We start from the raw sequence: 21,828 nt of genomic DNA on the forward strand, positions 1-21,828 counted from the left end.
GGGGCCTGTGCTAACGAAGGGGCTCTAAATTAACGAAGGGCGCCCCACTCACACTAATTAAGGCGCCTGTGCTAACGAAGGGCGCCCCTTCTCCACGCTAATTAAGAGGCCTGTGCTAATGAAGAGCGCCCCCAGTCACGCTAATTAAGGGCGTCTGCGCTAACGAAGGGCACCCAGTCACGCTAATTAAGGGGCTCTCGTTAACGAAGGGTGCCCCACTCACACTAATTAACGACTCTGTGCTAACGAAGGGCGCCCCTTCTCACGGTAATTAAGGGGCTCTGTGCTAACGAAGGGGCTCTCGTTAACAAAGGGCGCCCCCCACTCACACTAATTAAGGGGCTCTGTGCTAATTAAGGGGCTCTCGTTAACGAAGGGCGTCAGGTCACGCTAATTAAGGGCTCTGCACTAACGAAGGGCGCCCCCCGCTCACACTAATTAAAGGGGCTCTCATTAATGACAGCGCCCCCATCGCCTTAATTAAGGGCCTCTACGCTAACCGAGGGCTCTGCGCTAACGAAGGGGCTCTCATTAAACAGAGGCCTTTGCGCTAATTAAGGGCCTTCGCGCTAACGAAGGGACCCTTTTTCCCTTAGGGGGGAGCACAAAAAGCCCCCCCTGCCCCCCCTTAATTAATTAATTAACGTAATTAACGAAGGGAATGAACCCAATCAGCGCCGACGCCTTTTCTCCCCCCCCCCCCCCCCCCTTTTTTTTGGGAACCGTTTTTCCGGGAATTTGAAGAGGAGGAGGGGGGGGGGGGAGGGGCAGCGCTTTTCCCACCATTCCCAGATTTTTCTGGAAAGTTGGGATTTTTCCGGGATTTCCCCCAAAAAAATTCCCTCCTCCCCCCCTCTCCAAAGCCGTTTCCCATCGGAATCTGTGGGGAAAACAGCGATGGAATTCCTTTTTCCACTAAAATGGAGTTTTCCCGCCAAAACGGGACATTTTCCCCACAAAATTAACATTTTTTTTTTTCCGCCAAAATGGTGGTTTTTTAAACACCAAATGAGATTTTTTTTTCCCCCCCTGAGATTTTTTTTCCTCATAAATGGATATTTTTTCCCCCAAAATGGGATTTTTTCCCCCCAAAATGGGATTTTTTTCCCCAAAAATGGGATTTTTTCCCCCAAAATGGGATTTTTTTTCCCCAAAAATGGGATTTTTTTTTCCCCCAAAATGGGATTTTTTTTTTCCCCCAAAAGGGATTTTTTTTTTCCCCCAAAATGAGATTTTTTTCCCCCCAAAATGGCATTTTTTCTCACAAAAATGGGATTTTTCCAAACCAAAATGGCATTTTTTTTCCACAAAATGGGATTTTTTACCTACTAAATGGATATTTTTTCGCTAAAATGAGATTTTTTTTCCCACCCAAAATGAGATTTTTTCCCCCAAAAATGGATTTTTCACACAAAAATGGGATTTTTTCCCACCACAATGTTATTTGTTTTCCACAAAAATGGGATTTTTTTCCACAAAAATGAGACTTTTTTCGCCTAAAATGAAATTTTTTCGCAAAAAATGAGATTTTTTTTCGCTTAAAATGAGATTTTTTTCTCACAAAAAAGGGATTTTTTTCCCGCCAAGGTGGGATTTTTTTCCTGTCAGGATAGGAATTTTTCCCGCCAAAAAGGGGAATATTCCCACCAAGATGGGATTTTTTTCCCACAAAATGGGATTTTCTTCCCCCACAAAATGGGGATTTTTCCCCACAAAATGGGATTTTCCACCAAAATGGGAATTTTTTTCCCGCCAAGGTGAGGAATTTTCTCACCAAAATGGGAATTTTTCTCGCAAAAAAAGAATTTTTTCCCCCCAAAAATGGGGTTTTTTTCTCACTAAAATGGGAATTTTTCTCACCAATAATGGGATTTTTCCGCCCAAGATGGGAATTTTTTTCCCCACAAAATGGGAATTTTCTGCCAAGATGGGAATCTTTCACCACCAAAATGAGAATTTTTTCCCAACCAAGATGGATGTTTTTCCCCCACCAAAATGGGATTTTTTCTCACCAAGATGGGAATTTTTCCCCCACAAAATTGGAACTTTTCCCCACAAAATAGGATTCTTCCCACCAAGACGGAATTTTTCTCACCAAAATGGGATTTTTTCTCTCAAAAAAAGGGATTTTTCCCACCAAGATGGAATTTTTCTCATCAAAATAGGATTTTTTTCCCACCAAGATGGGAATTTTTTACCCCACAAAATGGGAATTTTCCCCACCAAAATAGGATTTTTCCCGCCAAGATGGGAATTTTTTCCCCCACAAAACGGTTATTTTTTTTCCCAAGATGCGAATTTTTCCCACCAAAATGGGAATTTTCCCACCAAGATGAGAATCTTTCCCACCAAGATGGGATTTTTTTTTCCCACAAAATGGTATTATTTTCCCCCAAAATAGGATTTTTTCCCACCAAAATGGGAATTTTCCCACAAAAATGGGATTTTTTCCCACCAAGATGGAATTTTTTCCCCACAAAACGGTATTTTTTTTCCCCACAAAACGGGTATTTTTTCCCTCAAGATGAGATTTTTTCCCCACCAAGACGGGAATTTCCCCACCAAGATGGAATTTTCTCACCAAAATGGGATTTTTTCCCCACCAAGATAGGATTTTTCCCGCCAAGATGGGAATTTTCCCCACAAAATTGGAATTTTCCCGCTAAAATAGGATTCTTCCCACCAAGATGGGAATTTTTCCCACCAAGATGGATTTTTCCCCCATAAAATGGTATTTTTTTTCCCCCACAAGATGGGATTTTTCCCCACCAAGATGGGAATTTTTCTCGCCAAGATGGGAATGTTCCCACCAAAATGGGACTTTTTCTCACCAAAATAGGATTTTTCCCGCCAAGATGGGATTTTTTTTCCCACAAAATGGTATTTTTTTCCACAAAATAGGATTTTTTTTTTCCGCCAAAATGGGAATTTTCCCACAAAAATGGGAATTTTTCCAAGATGGAATTTTTTCCCCACAAAACGCTATTTTTTTTCCCCCCAGATGAGATTTTTCCCCACCAAGATGGAATTTTTCCCCACAAAATTGGAATTTTCCCGCTAAAATAGGATTCTTCCCACCAAAATGGGAATTTTCCCACCAAAATGGGAATTTTTCCTGCCAAGATAGAATTTTTTCCCCACAAAACGCTATTTTTTCCCCCACAAAACGCTATTTTTTTTCCCCAAGATGGGATTTTTCCCACCAAGATGGAATTTTTTCCCCACAAAATAGGAATCTCCCACCAAGATGGGAATTTTTCCCCACAAAATGGGAATTCTCCCACCAAGATGGGAACTTTTCCCCCCAAAATGGGAATTTTCTCCCAAGATGGGAATTTTTCCCACCAAGACGAGAATTTCCCCTCCCCAAAACCGCCATTTCCCCTCCAAAATGCCCATTTTTCCCCCCAAACCCCCATTTTTTCGGGAATCCCCTCCCTTCCCCCCTTTTTTCCCGGGACAACAAAACCCCCGCCCCTCAGAGCCGTTATTTTTCGGTTTTTACGGAATCAGACAATTTTCTTTTCAACAAACTTTAAAAAAAAAAAAAAAATGTACATTTTTCCGCCGTCTTTTCCGGAATTTTTTTTTTTTTTCCTTTTTTTTCCCCCCCCTCTCTCTCTCCTCCCCCCTTTTTTTTTTTTTTTCCCCACCCCCCTCCCCTTTTTCCCTCTTTTTTTTCCCCCTCCCCCTCCCCCAACCCTTTTCCCAAATTCCCCAATTCCCGGCCGGATTTTCGGGATGCGGCGGGGGATTCACGGTAGCCTTGGTATCCTAGTAGTAATTCCTGTAGTACCGATCCCTGTCCTGGTAGTAATTCTGCCACTGGGAACCGAAAAAGGATTATTGGGATTATCCTGGGAATAAAAGGCGGAATACTTAGGAATTTCCGACCGGAACGCCGTTAACCTCCCGGTTGTTACTGTCGGTAGTAATCGCGGTAGCGGTTGTAGTCGTAATCGCGGCCGTGTAGGAAACGGTCGTAATCGCCTCGGTAGCGGGTCGTAGAAATTCCGGTAACCCTGGGAAAAAAAAAACCGGGGAATGGGGGTTGGGAAATGGGTGGGATTGGGAGAAGGAGGAGCTGAGGTGAAGGCCTTTTTTCGCTTCCGCCAATCCTCATTCCCTTCTCCCAACATGAATCCTCGTTCCCAGTGCCGATGGTTCCTCGCAGGAGCGGTGGGAATGGATCCCGGTTATCCCAGGAAAGGGAGCCGGGAGGAGCCCCCAGTTCCCCACATGGAATTTCGCCAATCCATATCCCGTCGGCACCAATCCGGATCCTTTCCTCCGATCCACATCGCTTTTCCTTGATCCTGATCCCTTCCTCCGTATCGGATCCCTCCCAATCCCGAATCCCTCCTAATCCCGCTCCTTCCTCCAATCCACATCCCCTTCCCTGATCCTGATCCCAATCCCTTCTCCACATCCGGATCCCTCCCAATCCCTCCCAATCCTTCTCTCTCCCTCCAATCCACATCCCTTTCCCTCATCCCGATCCCTCCTCCACACCCGGATCCATCCCAATCCCAATCCCTCCCAATCCCACTCCTTTCCTCCAATCCACATCCCTTTCCCTGATCCCAATCCCTCCTCCATATCCGGATCCCTCCCAATCCCACTCCTTTCCTCCAATCCATATCCCTTTCCCTGATCCCCTAATCCCAATTATCCCAATTATCCCAATCCTCCTCCATCTTTGGATCCCTTCTCCATATCCACATCCCTCCTCCCAATCCCTCCCAATCCGGATCCTTTCCTCCAATCCACATCCCTTTCCCTGATCCCGATCCCTCCACCACATCCGGATCCCTCCCAATCCCAATCCCTCCCTCCAATCCACATCCCTCCCACTTCCAATCCCAATCCCTCCTAATCCGGATCCTTTCCTCCAATCCACATCCCTTTCCCTGATCCCAATCCCTCCTCCATATCCGGATCCCTCCCAATCCCAATCCCTTTCCCTGATCCCCTAATCCCAATCATCCCAATCCTCCTCCATCTTTGGATCCCTTCTCCATATCCGCATCCCTCCTCCCAATCCCAATCCCTCCCTCCAATCCACGTCCCTTTCCCTGATCCCAATCCCTCCTCCATATCCGGATCCCTCCCAATCCCAATCCCAATCCCAATCCCTCCTTCCAAACCACATCCCTCCTAATCCCAATCCCTCCCTCCAATCCACATCCCTTTCCCTGATCCCTCCCTCCATATCCGGATCCCTCCCAATCCCAATCCCTCCTAATCCGGATCCTTTCCTCCAATCCCAATCCCTTTCCCTGATCCCAATCCCAATTATCCCAATCCTCCTCCATCTTTGGATCCCTTCTCCATAGCCGCATCCCTCCTCCCAATCCCAATCCCTCCCAATCCCAATCCCTCCTAATCCCGATCCTTTCCTCCAATCCACATCCCTTTCCCTCATCCCGATCCCTCCTCCATATCCGGATCCCTCCCAATCCCAATCCCTCCAATCCACATCCTTTTCCCTGATCCCGATCCCTCCTCCATATCCGGATCCCTCCCAATCCCAATCCCAATCCCTCCAATCCACATCCTTTTCCCTGATCCCAATCCCTCCTCCATATCCGGATCCCTCCCAATCCCGGTTATCCCAGATGATCCCGGCAATTCCTTTTTCCGGTGGGGAATTCCGGCTCACCCCTCTGTTCCCGGGCTGCCCCCAGTACTGCTGCTGTCCGTACACGCGGTTGTCGTAGCCGCGGCGTTGTCCGCCCACTGGAAAAAAACACGGAAACATCGGAATTCCCGACGGATCGGGCCGAATCCTGACGGATCGGGGCCAAATCCCGACGGATCGGGGCCAAATCCTGACGGAAACACAGCCCCGACGCCTCCCGCTTCCCGATTCGGGGAGGAAAAAGCCCTCTTTGCTGCCGGAATTGTGGAATGAGAAGGGAAAAGTGGGATAAGGGGAGCGGAAAAAGTGTGGGATAAAGGATGAGGGCGGAATGGAGGCGGCGCTTCCCATTTCCGGGAGCAAATCCCATCTTATTGGCGGAATATGGGAAGGAGAGCAGCTTCCAGGGAGGAAAAGTGGGATGAGAGCAGTATGGCGAGGAAAAAAACGGGAAGCGGGATGAGAATTGGGAATCGGGATGAGTTCCGAGGCTGGAATGGAGGCGGCGCTTCCCGTTTCCAGGAGCAAATCCCATGTTTTTGCTGGAATATGGGAAAGAGAGCGGTTTCCGGGGAGGAAAAGTGGGATGAGGGCAGTATGAGGATGAGAAAAACAGGAAACGGGATAAGAATCGGGAAGCGGGATGAGTTCCGAGGCCGGAATGGAGGCGGCGCTTCCCATTTCCGGGAGCGAATCCCATCTTATTGGCGGAATATGGGAAGGAGAGCGGCTTCCGGGCAGGAAAAGTGGGATGAGGGCAGTATGGGGAGGAGAAAAACGGGAAGTGGGATGAGAATTGGGAAGCGGGATGAGTTCCGAGGCCGGAATGGAGGCGGCGCTTCCCGTTTCCGGGAGTGAATCCCATGGTTTTGCTGGAATATGGGAAGGAGAGCGGCTTCCGGGGAGGAAAAGTGGGATGAGGGCATCATAGGGAGCAAAAAAGTGGGATAAGAATCGGGAAGCGGGATGAGAATCGGGATGAGCTCCGAGGCCGGAATGGAGGTGGCACTTCCCATTTCCGGGAGCAAATCCGGAATCCGGGAAGAGGCCTTTGGGATGGAAAAGACAGGAAGATAAAGAGCGGAAAAGCTTCGGGAAGCGGGATAAGGCCGGAACGGAAGCGCCGCTTCCCATTTCTGGGAGTAAACCCAACGGGAAACGCCGGAATCCGGAAGCGCGAGGAGCTTTCGGGAAGGAAAAAAGGGCAGGAAAAGCTTTGGGAAGCGGGAAAAGACCCGGAAAATCCGTGGGGAGAAGGCCTCACCGTATCCCTGCCCGCGGTTGCGGTTCTGGCGGTTGCGTTTGTTGCGGTTGTTGCGGCGGTTCGCTCGCTTTTCCGAAGGCGGAAGCAACTTCCGGGCTTCTTCCTTGTATTTGGTGACCAACGGTTGCGCCTCTTCCTTCTGGAGTTCTCCGTAAATCACTTCATCCAAATAATCGTTCTTTTCCGGAAGGGAATAATTCGCTACGGCGCCAAAAAAAAAAACGGGGTTGGAAAAAGATGTCGGAAAGGATGGGAGAAAAACAGATCCGAGCTCCAAAGCTCCCAAAAACTCCGGGATCCCTCTCCAGATCCTTCTTTCCATGGATCCAAGTCCAGATCCCTCTCCAGATCCTTCCATCCCATGGATCCAGCCCTTCTAGATCCTTCTTTCCATGGATCCATGCCTAAATCCCTCTCCAGATCCTTCCATCCCACGGATCCATGTCCAGATCCTTCCATCCCATGGATCCAGCCCTTCTAGATCATTCCTTCCACGGATCCATACCCAGATCCCTCTCCAGATCCTTCTTTCCATGGATCCACACCCACATCCCTCTCCAGATCCCTCCATCCCACGGATCCAGCCCTTCTAGATCCTTCTTTCCATGGATCCATGCCCAGATCCCTCTCCAGATCCTTCTTTCCATGGATCCAAGTCCAGATCCCTCTCCAGATCCTTCCATCCCACGGATCCAGCTCTTCTAGATCCTTCTTTCCATGGATCCATGCCCAGGATCCCACTCCAGATCCTTCCATCCCATGAATCCAGCCCTTCCAGATCCTTCCCACGGATCCATGCCCACATCCCTCTCCAGATCCTTCCATCCCATGGATCCAGCCCTTCTAGATCCTTCTTTCCATGGATCCATGCCCAGATCCCTCTCCAGATCCTTCCATCCCACGGATCCATGTCCAGATCCCTCCATCCCATGGATCCAGCTCTTCTAGATCCTTCTTTCCATGGATCCATGCCCACATCCCTCTCCAGATCCTTCCATCCCACGGATCCATGTCCAGATCCCTCCATCCCATGGATCCAGCTCTTCTAGATCCTTCTTTCCATGGATCCATGCCCAGATCCCGCTCCAGATCCTTCCATCCCATGGATCCAAGTCCAGATCCCTCTCCAGATTCCTCCATCCCATGAATCCAGCCCTTCCAGATCCTTCTTTCCATGGATCCATGCCCAGATCCCTCTCCAGATCCTTCCATCCCATGAATCCAGCCCTTCCAGATCCTTCTTTCCACGGATCCATGCCCACATCCCTCTCCAGATCCTTCATTCCATGAATCCAGCCCTTCTAGATCGTTCTTTCCATGGATCCAAGTCCAAATCCCTCTCCAGATCCTTCCATCCCATGGATCCAGCCCTTCTAGATCCTTCTTTCCACGGATCCATGCCCAGATCCCTCTCCAGATCCTTCCATCCCACGGATCCAGCTCTTCTAGATCCTTCTTTCCATGGATCCATGCCCACATCCCTCTCCAGATCCTTCCTTCCTGTGGATCCAGCCCTTCTAGATCCTTCTTTCCATGGATCCATGTCCAGATCCCTCTCCAGATCCTTCCATCCCATGGATCCATGTCCAGATCCCTCCATCCCATGGATCCAGCCCTTCCAGACCCTTCTTTCCATGGATCCATGCCCAGATCCCTCTCCAGATCCTTCCATCCCACGGATCCATGTCCAGATCCCTCCATCCCATGGATCCAGCTCTTCTAGATCCTTCTTTCCATGGATCCATGTCCAGATCCCTCTCCAGATCCTTCCATCCCACGGATCCCTCTCCAGATCCCTCCATCCCATGGATCCAGCCCTTCTAGATCCTTCTTTCCATGGATCCATGTCCAGATCCCTCTCCAGATCCTTCCATCCCACGAATCCAACCCTTCCCAACCCCTTTTTATCCCAACATTTCCCCCCTTTTTTCCTCCCCGAATCCCATCGGGACAAACCCTGAATCCCAACCTTTCATTTCCAACATCACCGACTCCGGAACGTCATCCCCTTCCGCTTCCTTCCGTAATTCCAACCTTTTTTTCCAATCCTCATCCGTCGGAACGATAACCACCACTTTCCGGGAGAAACCTTTGAAGGCCAAAAGCTTCCGGCGTTGCCCGGAATTATAAACGTTGCACTGGGATAAAAGGGGAAAGGAAAGAGCGGTAACGAAGGCGAATTCCGGATAGTGGGAAAAAAGACCGGGAATTTGGGATACGGACCTGGTCGAGGATGAAATTCCGCTTGGCTCGGGGCGCGATCTGGACCAGCTTGCTAAGGCACTGAGCCGCCTGCTGGGCCAGCAGATCCCGGCTCTTGGCATCCAATTCTTCCGCTTCCGGGCCTTTCGCCTGGGAAGAGGGAGGAAGGAGGGGAAAAAGGGCAATCGGAGAGAGTTGGGCTACTGGAAAGGGGGTTTGGGCTATCGAAAAGGGGTTAGAGGTGGGGGATTTGGGAGGGTGGGCGACTAAAAAGGGGCTGTGGGCTATCAAAAAGGGGGTCTGGGCTACCAAAAGGGGCTCTGGGCTACCAAAAAGGGGCTTCTGGGCTACAAAAAGGGGCTCTGGGCTACCGAAAAGGGGCTCTGGGGTACTAAAAATGGGGTCTGGGCTATCAAAAAGGGCTCTGGGCTACCAAAAAAGCATAGATGTGGGTGATTTGGGAGGGTGGGCTACCAAAAAGGGGCTCTGGGCTACCAAGAAGGGGCCGTGGGCTACCGAAAAGGGTAGCTGTGGGTGACTTGGGACAGTGGGCTACCAAAAAGGGGTTCTGGGCTACCAAAAAGGGGCTCTGGGCTTCAAAAAGGGGCCTAAAGGCTACCATAAAGGGACTCTGGACTACTGAAAAGGGTCATGGGCTACCAAAAAGGGGGTCTGGGCTACCAAAAAAGGGCCTCTGGGCTACCAAAAAGCACAGATGTGGGTGATTTGGGAGGGTGGGCTTACCAAAAAGGGGCTCTGGCTACCAAAAACGAGCTCTGGGGTACTTCAAAAAGGGGGTCTGGGCTACCAAACAGGTAGCTGTGGGTGACTTGGGACAGTGGGCTACCAAAAAAGGGGGTCTTGGGCTACCAAAATGGGCTGCAGGATACTAAAAAAGGGGCTCCTGGGCTACCTAAAAGGGGGTCTGGGCACCATAAAGGGGCTGCGGGCTACCAAAAGGATAGCTCTGTGTGACTTGGGAGAAGTGGGCTACCAAAAAGGGTTCTGGGCTACCAAAAGGGGGTCTGGGGTACCGAAAAAGGGGCTACGGGATACTAAAAAAGGGGGTCTGGGCTACCAAAAAGGAGGTCAGGGCTACCAAAAAGGGGGTCTGGGCTACCAAAAGGGGGTCTGGGCTACCAAAAAGCGTAGCTGTGGGTGATTTTGGGAGGGTGGGCTACCAAAAAATTGCTCTGGGCTACCAAAAGGGGGGCTTTGGAGTCACCCAAAAAGGGTGTCTGGCCTACCATTAAAGGGGGTCTGGGCTACCAAACAGGGTAGCTGTGGGTGACTTGGGACAGTGGGCTACCAAAAAGAGGCTGTGGGCTACCAAAAAGGGGCGAGGGTACCAAAAAGCATAGCTGTGGGTGATTTGGGAGGGTGGGACTACCAAAAAGGAGCTCTGGGCTACCTAAAAGGGGTGTCTGGGCTACCAACAAAGGGGCTGCGGGATACTAAAAAGGGCTCTGGGCTACCATAAAGGGGCTGTGGGCTACAAAAAAGCATAGCTGTGGGTGATTTGGGAGGGTGGGCTACCAAAAAGGTGGTCTGGGCTACCTAAAAGGGGCCTCTGGGGTACCAAAAAGGATAGCTCTTGTGTGACTTGGGAGGGTGGGCTACCAAAAAGTGGCTCTGGGCTACCATAAAGGGGCTCTGGGCTACCAAGAAGGGGCCGTGGGCTACCGAAAAGGGTAGCTGTGGGTGACTTGGGACAGTGGGCTACCAAAAAGGGGCTCCGGGCTACCAAAAAGGGGCTCTAGGGTACTAAAAAGGGGGTCTGGGCTACCAGAAAGGGCTCTGGGCTACCAAAATGGGGTTTGGGGCCACCTGGGCGCGAGGGCTCCAGAAGCGGCCGTGGGCAACCTGGGAGGAGCCTGTGGCTACCAAAGAGGGGCTGTGGGCCACCAAAATGGGGGGGGGCAACCAGAGAAGAGGGCTGCGAGTCGGCTCCGATCTTCCCAATGGATCCAAATGGGGCTCCGGATGCGCATCCGGATCCAGATGGGGATCCGCTTCCATGGGGATCCGGAAGCGGGCTCCGGATCCATTTGGATGCGGATGCAGGTGTAGATCCGGCTCGGAATGCGAATCCGGATGCGGATCCAGAGGCAGATCCGGCCTCGGATCCACTCGGATACGGATCTGGCCCGGGTGGAACTCTGGATGCGAATCCGGATGCGGATCCGGAGGCAGATCCGGGCCTCAGATCCACTCGGATACGGATCCGGCCTGGATGGAGCTCTGACGCGAATCCGGATGCGGATCCGGAGGCAGATCCGGCTTCAGATCCACTCGGATACGGATCTGGCTCAGCGGCACCTCTGGATATGACTCAGATGCTGATCCGGCTCCGGATCCGTCTTGGATACACCTCTGGATGCAGATCCAGATCTGGATCTGCCTTGGGAGCAGCTCCGGATGCAGATCTGGAGGCAGATTCAGCTCTGGAGGCGAATCCGGATGCAGATCCATAAACAGATCCGGATGTGGATCCATTTGGATACGGATCTGGCTCAGCTGCAGCTCAAACACGCATCCGGATTGCGGATCCGGCCCGGATGGAGCTCTGGATGTGGATCCGGCTGTAGATCCAGCTCTGGACGCCACTCCGGATTGCGGATCCGACTGCGCTTCCGGACTCACCCGCAGCTGATGCAGCACCGTCGTCTTGTTCCCAGGATATTATAGCGCTTCTCCGGTTTTCCTGACTCTGCTTTCCGCCCATTGGGTTTTCCCGGAACCCGGAAGTCCGACCATCAACAACACCTGGATAAAAACCGGAGGAAAAAAAGAAAGGGGGAAACTGAGGCAGAGCGGCGCACGGCATTCCCATCGGATGCCAAAGGGAAAGGGCGACGCTGACTCGCATTCCTCTATGGATTTGGCGGAAGCGGAGTACGGAATGCGCTCTTGCCGCGGGGGAACGGCGTGGATGAAGACGAATTCCGACGGCGCCGGAAAGAAGGGCTCTTCCTTCTGCCCGAAGTTGAGCTCCACCACACAGCTCTTACAGAGGGACGTGCGGAGCAGCGCTCGTTCTCCCAAGGAATCCTTCGAATCCGGAATGCCGTTCCCACTCTTCGCCGTTTCTTGGAAAAGGAAAGTTCCACCACCGCTTCGCCTTCGAAGTTCTCTGCCAGGACGGAAAAAGCGGAGTTGGGAATAAACACAGGATGTTTCCACCCCCGGAGAGTTTTCCCAACTTGTGAACCGTTCCCTTTTTCCCAGCTTTTTTCTGGGAATATTCGGGATGGGGTTTTTTTCCCCCTTCCCACAAAAGGAGCAAAGGGCTCTGGAAGAGGATCCGGATGTGGAGTGGGCTCAGCTGCGGCTCTGGATTGGGAGCCGGATGCGGAGCTGGCTAAGGATCCATGTAAATCCGGATCAAGATGCGGATCAGGCTCCGATACAGCTCCAGATGCGGATCCAGCTGCGGATCCGGCTCTGATACAGCTCCAGATGCGGATCCAGATGCGGATCTGCATCCAATACAGCTCCAGATGCGGATCCAGCTGCAGATCCGGCTCAGATAGAGCTCCGGATGCGGATCCAGCTGCGGATCGGCTCCGATACAGCTCCAAATGCGGATCCAGATTGCGGATCCGGCTCAGATAAGAGCTCCAGATGTGGATCCAGCTGCGGATCCGGCTCCGATACAGCTCCAGATGCGGATCCGGCTCAGATACAGCTCCAGATGTGGATCCAGCTGCGGATTCCGGCTCAGATACAGCTCCGGATGCGGATCCAGCTGCGGATCCGCTCAGATACAGCTCCGGATGCGGATCCGGCTCAGATTACAGCTCCATGGTGTGGGATCCAGCTGCGGATCCGGCTCTGATACAGCTCCAGATGGCGGATCCAGCTGTGGATCCGGCTCCGATACAGCTCCAGGTGCGAATCCAGATGCGGATCCGGCTCAGATACAGCTCCGATGTGGATCCGCATCCGATACAGCTCCCAGGTGCGGATCCAGCTGCGGATCCGGCTCCGATACAGCTCCAAATGTGGATCCAGATCGGATCCGGCTGAGCTACAGCTCCAAATGCAAATCCAGATGTGGATCCGGCTCAGATACAACTCCAGATATGGATCCAGATGCAGATCCGGCTCAGCTGCAGTTCCAGATGTGGATCCAGCTGCAGATCTGGCTCAGATACAGCTCCAGATGTGGATCCGGATGCGGATCCTCATCCGATACAGCTCCAGCTGCGGATCCAGATGCAGATCCGGCTCAGCTGCAGCTCCAGATGTGGATCCAGCTGCAGATCTGGCTCAGATACAGCTCCAGATGTGGATCCGGATGCGGATCCTCATCCGATACAGCTCCAGCTGCGGATCCAGCTGCGGATCCGGCTCAGATACAGCTCCAGATTGTGGATCCAGCTGTGGATCCGGCTCAGATAGAGCTCCAGATGCGGATCCAGATGTGGGATTCCGGCTCAGACACAGCTCCAGATGTGGATCCAGCTGCAGATCTGGCTCAGATACAGCTCCAGATGTGGATCCGGATGCGGATCCTCATCCGATACAGCTCCAGCTGCGGATCCAGATGCAGATCCGGCTCAGCTGCAGCTCCAGATTGTGGATCCAGCTGCAGATCTGGCTCAGATACAGCTCCAGATGTGGATCCGGATGCGGATCCTCATCCGATACAGCTCCAGCTGCGGATCCAGATGCAGATCCGCTCAGATACAGTCTCCAGATGTGGATCCAGCTGCGGATCCGGCTCAGATACAGCTCCAGATGTGGATCCAGCTGTGGATCCGGCTCAGATAGATCTCCAGATGCGGATCCAGATGTGGGATCCGGCTCAGACACAGCTCCAGATGTGGATCCAGCTTGCAGATCCCGGCTCCAATACAGCTCCAGATGTGGAATCCAGATGTGGATCCGGCTCCGATACCAGCTCTGGATGTGGATCCAGATCCGGATCCGGCTCAGATACAGCTCCGGATGCGGATCCAGCTGTGGATCCTCATCCGATTACAGCTCCAGGTGCGAATCCAGATGCGGATCTGGCTCAAAATAGAGCTCCGGATGCGGATCCAGCTGCGGATCCGACCCAACAGTGTCTCCGCACATGGATCCAGATGTAGATCCGGCCCGGCTGTGGCTCTGGGCATGGATCCAGATGCACATCCAGCTCTGGATGCGGATCCAGATCCGGCTCGGATACAGCTCCGGATGCAGCTCCGGCTCAGCTGCACCTCTGGATGTGAATCCAGATGTGCCCCGGGCTCGGCTGCAGCTTTGGGCCACACATCCCGATGTGGATCCGGCTGCGGCTCCGGCTCCATTCTCCCCACATTCCCTACTAATCCGGCACCGGTGCCACCCGCTCGCTCCGCCGCCGCATCCGACGGCTCCGCTCTCCCCTTCGCTTCCGGTATCGCATCCAACAAGCCGTTTTTTCCTACCAGCTCCGCTCTCCCAAATGCTCCCGGAAGCCACCGGCTCCGCTTTTCCCGACGCTACGCTCCAGGCAACAGAGCCTCCGGATCAAAGAGCCGAGCGCTCCGCTCTCTCCCAACAATTCCGCTCTCCTAACGCTCCCGGCAACCACCGCTCCGTTATCCCAACTCTTCCGGCAACACAGTAACTCCCAACCTTTCCCAATGCATCCCGGCCTCTCCCAACGCATCCCAGCTTTGTCCTCTCCCGATGCATTCCGGCTCCGCTCCCTCCTAAGGAATTTCCGGATGCGGCCTCTCCCAACAGCTCCTGCTCTTTCCCACGCCTCCCACTGACGGATTCCGGCCTCCTCCGCCTCCGTTTGCACCAACGGATCCCACTCCGCTTCCTCCCAATGGATCCAACGGATTCCCAGCGGATTCCAACTCCACTCTCAGCCTTCCTGACCTATTCCGGCTCTGCTCCCTCCCAACAGATCCCGGCTCGGCCTTTCCCAACGGATCCCGGCCTTTCCAATGGCTCTACTCCTCCCGACGGCTTTCCGGCCTTTCGGAATGGCTCCCGCTTCCATCCTTCCCCCCAACATCGGCTCTTCCCTGCGCTCACCGCGAAGCATCCGATGACCGTCGTTTTCTCCGAAGTTTTCTCCGAACTCCTCAAAGTGTCCGTTTTCCACCTTTAAGCCTCGGCTGTCGTAGCCGTAGGAAACTCGTCTTCGCCTGGAATGGGAAAAGCCTCCTTAGAGCCAACGGGAAGCAGGGGAAAAAGCTTGGAAAAAAAGGTGGAATGTTGGGCATGAAGCCAACGTTACCCAGTTTGCGAGCGGGAGAAATCCACGGACCAATCCGACGCGGAAAAGAGGAACCTCCGTGCATCCCTCCTTCAACCGGGAGAAATACTGCGTCACCTGCGGGAAAGACGTTCAGCACGGAAAACAGGGATAAAGATGGAAAATTCCGGCTGGAAAACGGGGTTTGGATCCCTTTGGTAAAAAAGAAATGGTTTGGAAAAGGAAAACCGTTTGGAAATGTTGGGAAAAGCAGGCGGAAAGGGGGGAAAAGCGCATGGATAAGCGGATAAAGAGGATGGAGAAGCGAGGAAAGTGTCCGGAAAGATGGGAAAAATCCAGCGGGAAAAGGGGGCGGTTGAAAAGGAACGTGGTTTTGGAAGAGAAAAAAGTGAGTGGAAAAGTGGGAAAAGGAGTTGGAAAGGTGGGAAAAAAGGGATGGAGAGGCGGGGAAAAGCACACAGAGAGGTGGGAAAATCCATCGGGGAATGCGGTGCTTGAATGGCTTTCATAGAAAAGAAGTGATTTGGTAGAGGAAAGTTTCTGGAAGTGCGTCTGGAAATGAGGGAAAAGTGGGAAAGGAGGTGGAGAAGTGGGAAAAGTGTCCGGAAAAAGTAGAAAAATCCACCTGGAAAGGAGTGGTTTGAGGCTTTTCCATAAAAAAAAGAAGTAGTTTGACAGTGAAAGAGTATCCAAAAAGGTGGGAAAAGCAGCCAAAGAGGTGGGAAAAAAAGACCTGGAAAAGTGGGAAAAGCGGATGGAGGAATAGGGAAAAGTGCCCGGAGACTCAAAAAGCGGATGGAAAAGTAGTAAAAATCCAATGGGAAAAGAGCGTTTGAGACCTCTTTGGCGGAAAAAGAAGCGGTTTGGCAGAGGAAAAAATCCTGGAAAGGTGGGAAAATCCAGCTGGGAAGGGGTGGTTGATCCCTTCCGAGAAAGAAGTGGTTTGGCAGGGATAAAGCGCCCGGAGAAAAGCGGGAAAAGCAGCAAGGGTGGGAAAAGCGTCCAAAGAGACAGAAAAAGCGGATGGAAAAGTGGGAAAAGCGCCTGGAAAGGTGGAGAAAATGGGAACGCCTCCATCTGTGCTCGCGCCAATCCCGGAGGATGGAGTATTCCAATCCTCCCGGAGATGCAGGAAAAGCTCCGGATTTTGGTCGCCCACCTGGCCTCGAAGCAGATTTTCCCCTTGGTGACTCGTGAGTGCTCCGGGCTCCGGACCAGAGGGCAGGGAATTTCTTCGGAGAAGAGCGGTTGTCCCCCCCGTAGCGATCCCTGCTGGCTTTGAAGTGGAGATCCGAAGTATCTACGCGGAAAAAAGGAGCCGGGAATACAGGATGACGGCGATTCCAGAGGAATCCGTCACTTCGGCGTCTCCCAGTTTCACGAATCCGGCAGCAGGAAGCGCACGGAAAAGTCTAAAGGATCCAAATCTGCCTGAAATCCCCTCAAATCCATCTGAATTCCGCCTCAATTCATCCCAAATCCATGGGATCCACCAAAACGCTCCGGATCTACTCAAAATCCGCCCCAAATCTCCCGGAAATCCCTCTGAATTCCCAAAATCATCCCAAACGCCACAAAATCCCCCCAAATCCGCCCCATCTACCCCGGAATGAGGCCAAAATCATCCCAAATGCTCCCAAATTCCCCCTAAATCATCCAAAATGTCCCCAAATTCCCCCCAAATCATCTGAAATGTCCCCAAATCATCCCAAATCCCCCCAAATTATCCCAAATGCCCCAAACCATCCCAAATGCCCCCGAAATCATCCAAAATGCTCTCAAATCTCCCCAATGCCCCCAAAATCATCTGAAATGCCCCAAATCATCCCAAATGCCCCCAAAATCATCCGAAATGCCCCAAAATCATCCCAAAATGCCCCCAAATCATCAAATGCCCAAATCACCCAAATGCCCCCAAAACCCAAACCAAAACCCAAACCCCCAAAATTATCCAAAATGCCCCCAAAAATAAATCATCCAAAATACCCCAAAAATTATCCCAAATCCTCCTGAAAATTATCCCAAATCCCCCCAAATTCGTCCAAATGCCCCCCAAAATCGTCCCAAATGCCCCCCAAATACAAAAAATGCCCCCAAATCCTTCCCAAATGCCCCCCAAATCGTCTCAAATTCCCAAATCGTCTCCAAATTCCCCCAAAATCATCCCAAATCCCCCCAAAATCATCCCAAATTCCCCCCAAAATAATCCCAAATGCTCCAAATCTCCCCAAATGCCCCCAAATCATCCGAAATGCCCCAATTAATCCCAATGCGTCCAAATCATCCCAAATCATCCCAAATTCCCCCAAAATCATCCCAAATTCCCCCAAAATCATCCAAATTCCCCCAAAATCATCCCAAATTTCCCCCAAAATCATCCCAAATTCCCCAAAATCATCCCAAATTCCCCCAAATCTCCCCAAATGCCCCCAAATCATCCGAATGCCCCCAAAATCATCCGAAATGCCCCCAATTCCCCCCAAATCATCCAAATGCCCCAAATCATCCAAAATGCCCCCCAAAAATCATCCCAAAGTCCCCCGAAATATCCAAAATGCCCCAAATGATCCGAAATCCCCCCAATCATCCGAATGCCCCCAAATCTCCCCAAATGCCCCAAATCTCCCCAAATGCCCCCAAATCCCCCCAAATGCCCCAAAATCATCCAAAATCCCCCAAAATCATCCAAAATGCCCCAAAATCATCCAAATGCCCCCAAAATCATCCCAGAATCACCCCAATCCCCCCCGAATATCCCAATCGATCCGAAATCCGCTTGAATTCCCCCCAATCCCCCTCAATTCGCACCACTCCCCCCGAAACCTCCTGAAATCCATCAAAAATTCCTTAACTACCCCCAAATCTTCCATCCCAAAATCCCTCCAAACCCATCCAACCCCCCCAAAATACAGCCGAGAATTCCCGACGGAACGGGCGTCTCCGTACAAGTATCCAGGATGACGACGGATTCATCGTCTTCCCCTTCCCTGGGTTCTTCCTCCGGTGGCGGAGGGGACTTGGATCTGGAAAAAAGGGAGGGAATGGAATGAGGGAGCGTTTGGGCCACCGGATCCGATTCCAGAGGCTCGGAAGCTCCGAACTCACCGGCTGTTGTAGGCCTCCTCGCGGAATTCATAGTAAGGCCCGGCCGTGCTCGTCCTTCTCATCCCGCTGGCGTTTGACGCCTCTCCGCTCGCCGTCGGAAGCGCCGGCCGGTTTGGATTTGTCGTCCTCGTACGGCTGCGGGGAAGCAAAAAAAAAAAAAAACATGGTTATTTATCCTAAGAGTGGGAAAACTCAAGGAATTCAGGATCCAAACCAGGTGTTTCACACTTTCCATAACAAAACACCGTCGCAACGCGGCTCCTGCTTTGCTAAAACTCATGTTTTAGGGGTTATAAATGGGATAACAAAAGATGGGAATGGTGGAATCCAGAGATTTTAAGCCGTCTCCGGCGGTTCCTGAATCAAAGGATGCTTCTCCGTTATCCCATCCTCGTTATCCCGCCCTCTCCGGAGCTCCACGTGTCCCCGACCGCACATAAACACGCGTTTGCCTGGGAGCGAACACATCCACAAAGCCACCACGAATCCATTGGGAAGCTCCGAAGGCGGAAACGCAGGAAGCAAACAAACCCCAAACACGGCTAAAAATCCCAACTAATGCTAATTCCGCTCGGATTTTAATCCGGCGGAGCAAAACTCGGGCTCAACGTTCACTGGTTAATTAATAACGGGAAACTTCAACCAATCCCGGGGGCAAAGGACTAATTATTAGACACCGGATAACGAGCGCCAAAGAGCTCCGGGAGGATGGAAAACCTTTGGATTCCGGCGTTTTCAGCAATAAAGCAGGAAAAAGCGTTGGGATTTGGAATTACAGGTGAAAAAAATCCGCTTTTCTGTCCAAGAACTCTGAATAAAAAGCTCTGAATGTAATAATAATCCCTAAGGATAATAATTATCCGACGTTTATTCCAATTAAATTCCCAACTCAGCGCAGCCAAACGCATCTCACGGCTCCTCCACTACCAGAAATCCTTCGGAAAAAGTGCTTTTTCCCCCTAATAAATCCTAATCCGCTTCCCTTCTCCCATTGCTCCCGATGCTTCCTAACAGCCCAGCTCTAAGGAAGCGATTCCGATCCATTAATTCCCAACACACGTGTCTCAACGGTCAATTCCCAACCGGAATTTTTCCTACTTACTGACCTAAAAAGCTCTTTTCTTTTCCCCCTCTTCCCATTTAAAGCGACTCAGAAGCCGGAATCGCTTCCGATTCCCCTTGGATGCAACAAAACCAGGAGCAAAAGCCTGGATTTGCCCAATGAGCACTTCTGGGGGTTCCGATTAACGGAGAAAACCCCTAAAATTCCCAGAAAATGAAAAGCCAAGGCGACCGTTGCCATTCCAAATCCCTCCCAAAACTGGGATTCAGCGTCTTAGGATCCCGCTTGGCGGCGGTGGGAGATGTTTTGGATGCAAGGAAGAGTCATGGATAACGTTCCTACTCTATATGGCCCCAAAACTGGGATTCGGGAGCTCCACATCCCCCCCAAAAAAAATCCAATATTCAGGAAAAAAAGAGGGAAAAAGGAAGCGGAATTTTTTTCTGGGGAAGGGAGGAACCGGGATTGTGTTGGAAAACAGAGAAACCAGGATTCGGGGGGGAGGAAAGGAATGTGAGCCGGGATTTGGGGTGGAAAAAGAAGAGAGCCGGGATTTGGGGGGGAAAAAGGAGCTGAAGTTTGGAAGGAGTGGAGGGAAAGAACTGGGATTTGGGGGAGGGAAAGAGAAGCGGGAGTTTTGGGATGAAAAAAGGAATGAAAATCAGGATTTGGGGGCAAGATAGGGCCGAGATTTTTTTTTTGGGGGGAAAAAAAGGAATGGAACGAGGGGTTTGGGGGGAAAGGAATGAGAACTGTGATTTGGGGGGGGAAAAAGGAAGAGGGATTTGTGGGGGGAAAAGGAAGAGGGGTTCGGAGGGGGAAAAGGAGGAGGGGCATCGGAGGGGGAAAAGGAAAGGGGCTTGGAGGGGGAAAAGGAAGAGGGGTTCGGAGGGGGAAAAGGAAGAGGGGTTCGGAGGGGAAAGGAAGAGGGGTTCGGAGGGGGAAAAGGAAGAGGGGTTCGGAGGGGGAAAAGGAAGAGGGGTTCGGAGGGGAAAAAGGAAGAGGGGTTCGGAGGGGGGAAAGAAAGATAGAGGGGTTCGGAGGGGAAAAGGAAGAGGGGTTCGGAGGGGGGAAAAGGAAGAGGGGTTCGGAGGGGGAAAAGGAAGAGGGGTTCGGAGGGGGAAAAGGAACGGGGATTTGGAGGGGGAAAGGACGGGATTTGGAGGGGGAAAAGGAACGGGGATTTGGGGGGGTGGGGAGGCGGAAAGGACCGAGATTCGGGGGGTGGGGGGGGCGGAAGAACCGGGATTTAAGGGGTCTGGAACCGGGGCTCAAGGTGAAGGGGATACAGAAAACGGGACTGAGGAGAGAAAAAGCGGATGGAGGGAGAGCAGCAAACGGCGCTCCGCTCCGCGCTCACCGGCCTGGGCTCCTTCGTCCTTGGCCTCAACGGCAGCGCTTTCGTCCCCGCTGGGCGCCTCCTCCTGCGGCCCTCTCGGCCCCGTTAACGCCGCCCTCGGTCCCTCCGGGCTCAGCTCGGGGCTCCCCTTCCGCCCCCCGGTTGCTCCTGCGACGGCGCTTGCTTCTTCTCCTCCGCGGCTGCTGTTTCTTCCACCGGTTCTTCTTCTCCTCCTCTTCTTCTTCTTCCTCTCCTCCTCCTCTTCTTCCTCGGCGGGACCGGACGCGCTGCCTTCCACCCCGCTGGAGCCGCTATTCCCGCCGTGGCACCGCTTATTCCCAACCGAGACACCGCTTATTCCTCCGCGGCTCCGGTAATTCCTCCGGAACACCGCTTATCCCACCGATATTCCTCCCGGGGCAACCGCTGATGGAAGCCGCGGCTCCGCTTATTCCTCCCCGTGGCTCCGGTTAACCCAGCCGAGGCCCCGGTTATTCCTCCCGAGGCCCCGCTTGCCTCTTCCTCGTCAGCCAGCAAGCGCTTCCTCGCTTCCTCCTCCTCTTCTTCCTCCTCTTCCTCGTCTTCCTCCTCCTCCTCTTCCTCCTCCTCGCCGTGGGGGTGAGCAGCAGGGCCATCCCGCCGGCCCAGCTTCCCGGTAGAGCCTCCTCCTCCTCCTCCTCCTCCTCCTTCTTCGGGCCCAGCCGCCAACATCTCGGCGTCCAAAGCTTCTTGAAGCCTCTGCGCCAGCTCCACCTTCAACCCACGGGCATCTAAGCCTCGGCGGCCCAGCTCGGCCCGTAGCTCGGTCACCTTCAGCCTCTTCACATCCATGGCGGCGGCAAAACGGCGGGGATGGAGGGGGGTGGGGGGGTGGGAAGGAAAAAGGTGGGGGGAGGGATGGGGGGGGGGGAAGCGGAAGCGGGGGCCCGAGCTGAGGGGGAAGGGGGGGGGGGGGGAAGGTCGGGGCCTGGGCCCGGTGCGTGAGAAGAAGGCGGAGCCTTACGGAAACGCC

The 21,828-nt window shown here is 52.6% G+C and overlaps 1 pseudogene; it reads right to left on the minus strand.

The window, feature by feature from the left end:
• Positions 1–550: 550 nt before the first annotated feature.
• LOC128849832 (heterogeneous nuclear ribonucleoprotein U-like protein 2) lies at positions 551–21,673 on the minus strand (annotated as a pseudogene).
• Between the last annotated feature and the right edge of the window lie 155 nt (positions 21,674–21,828).

Source organism: Cuculus canorus, chromosome 34 (genome assembly GCF_017976375.1).
Source record: "Cuculus canorus isolate bCucCan1 chromosome 34, bCucCan1.pri, whole genome shotgun sequence".
NCBI lineage: Eukaryota > Metazoa > Chordata > Aves > Cuculiformes > Cuculidae > Cuculus > Cuculus canorus.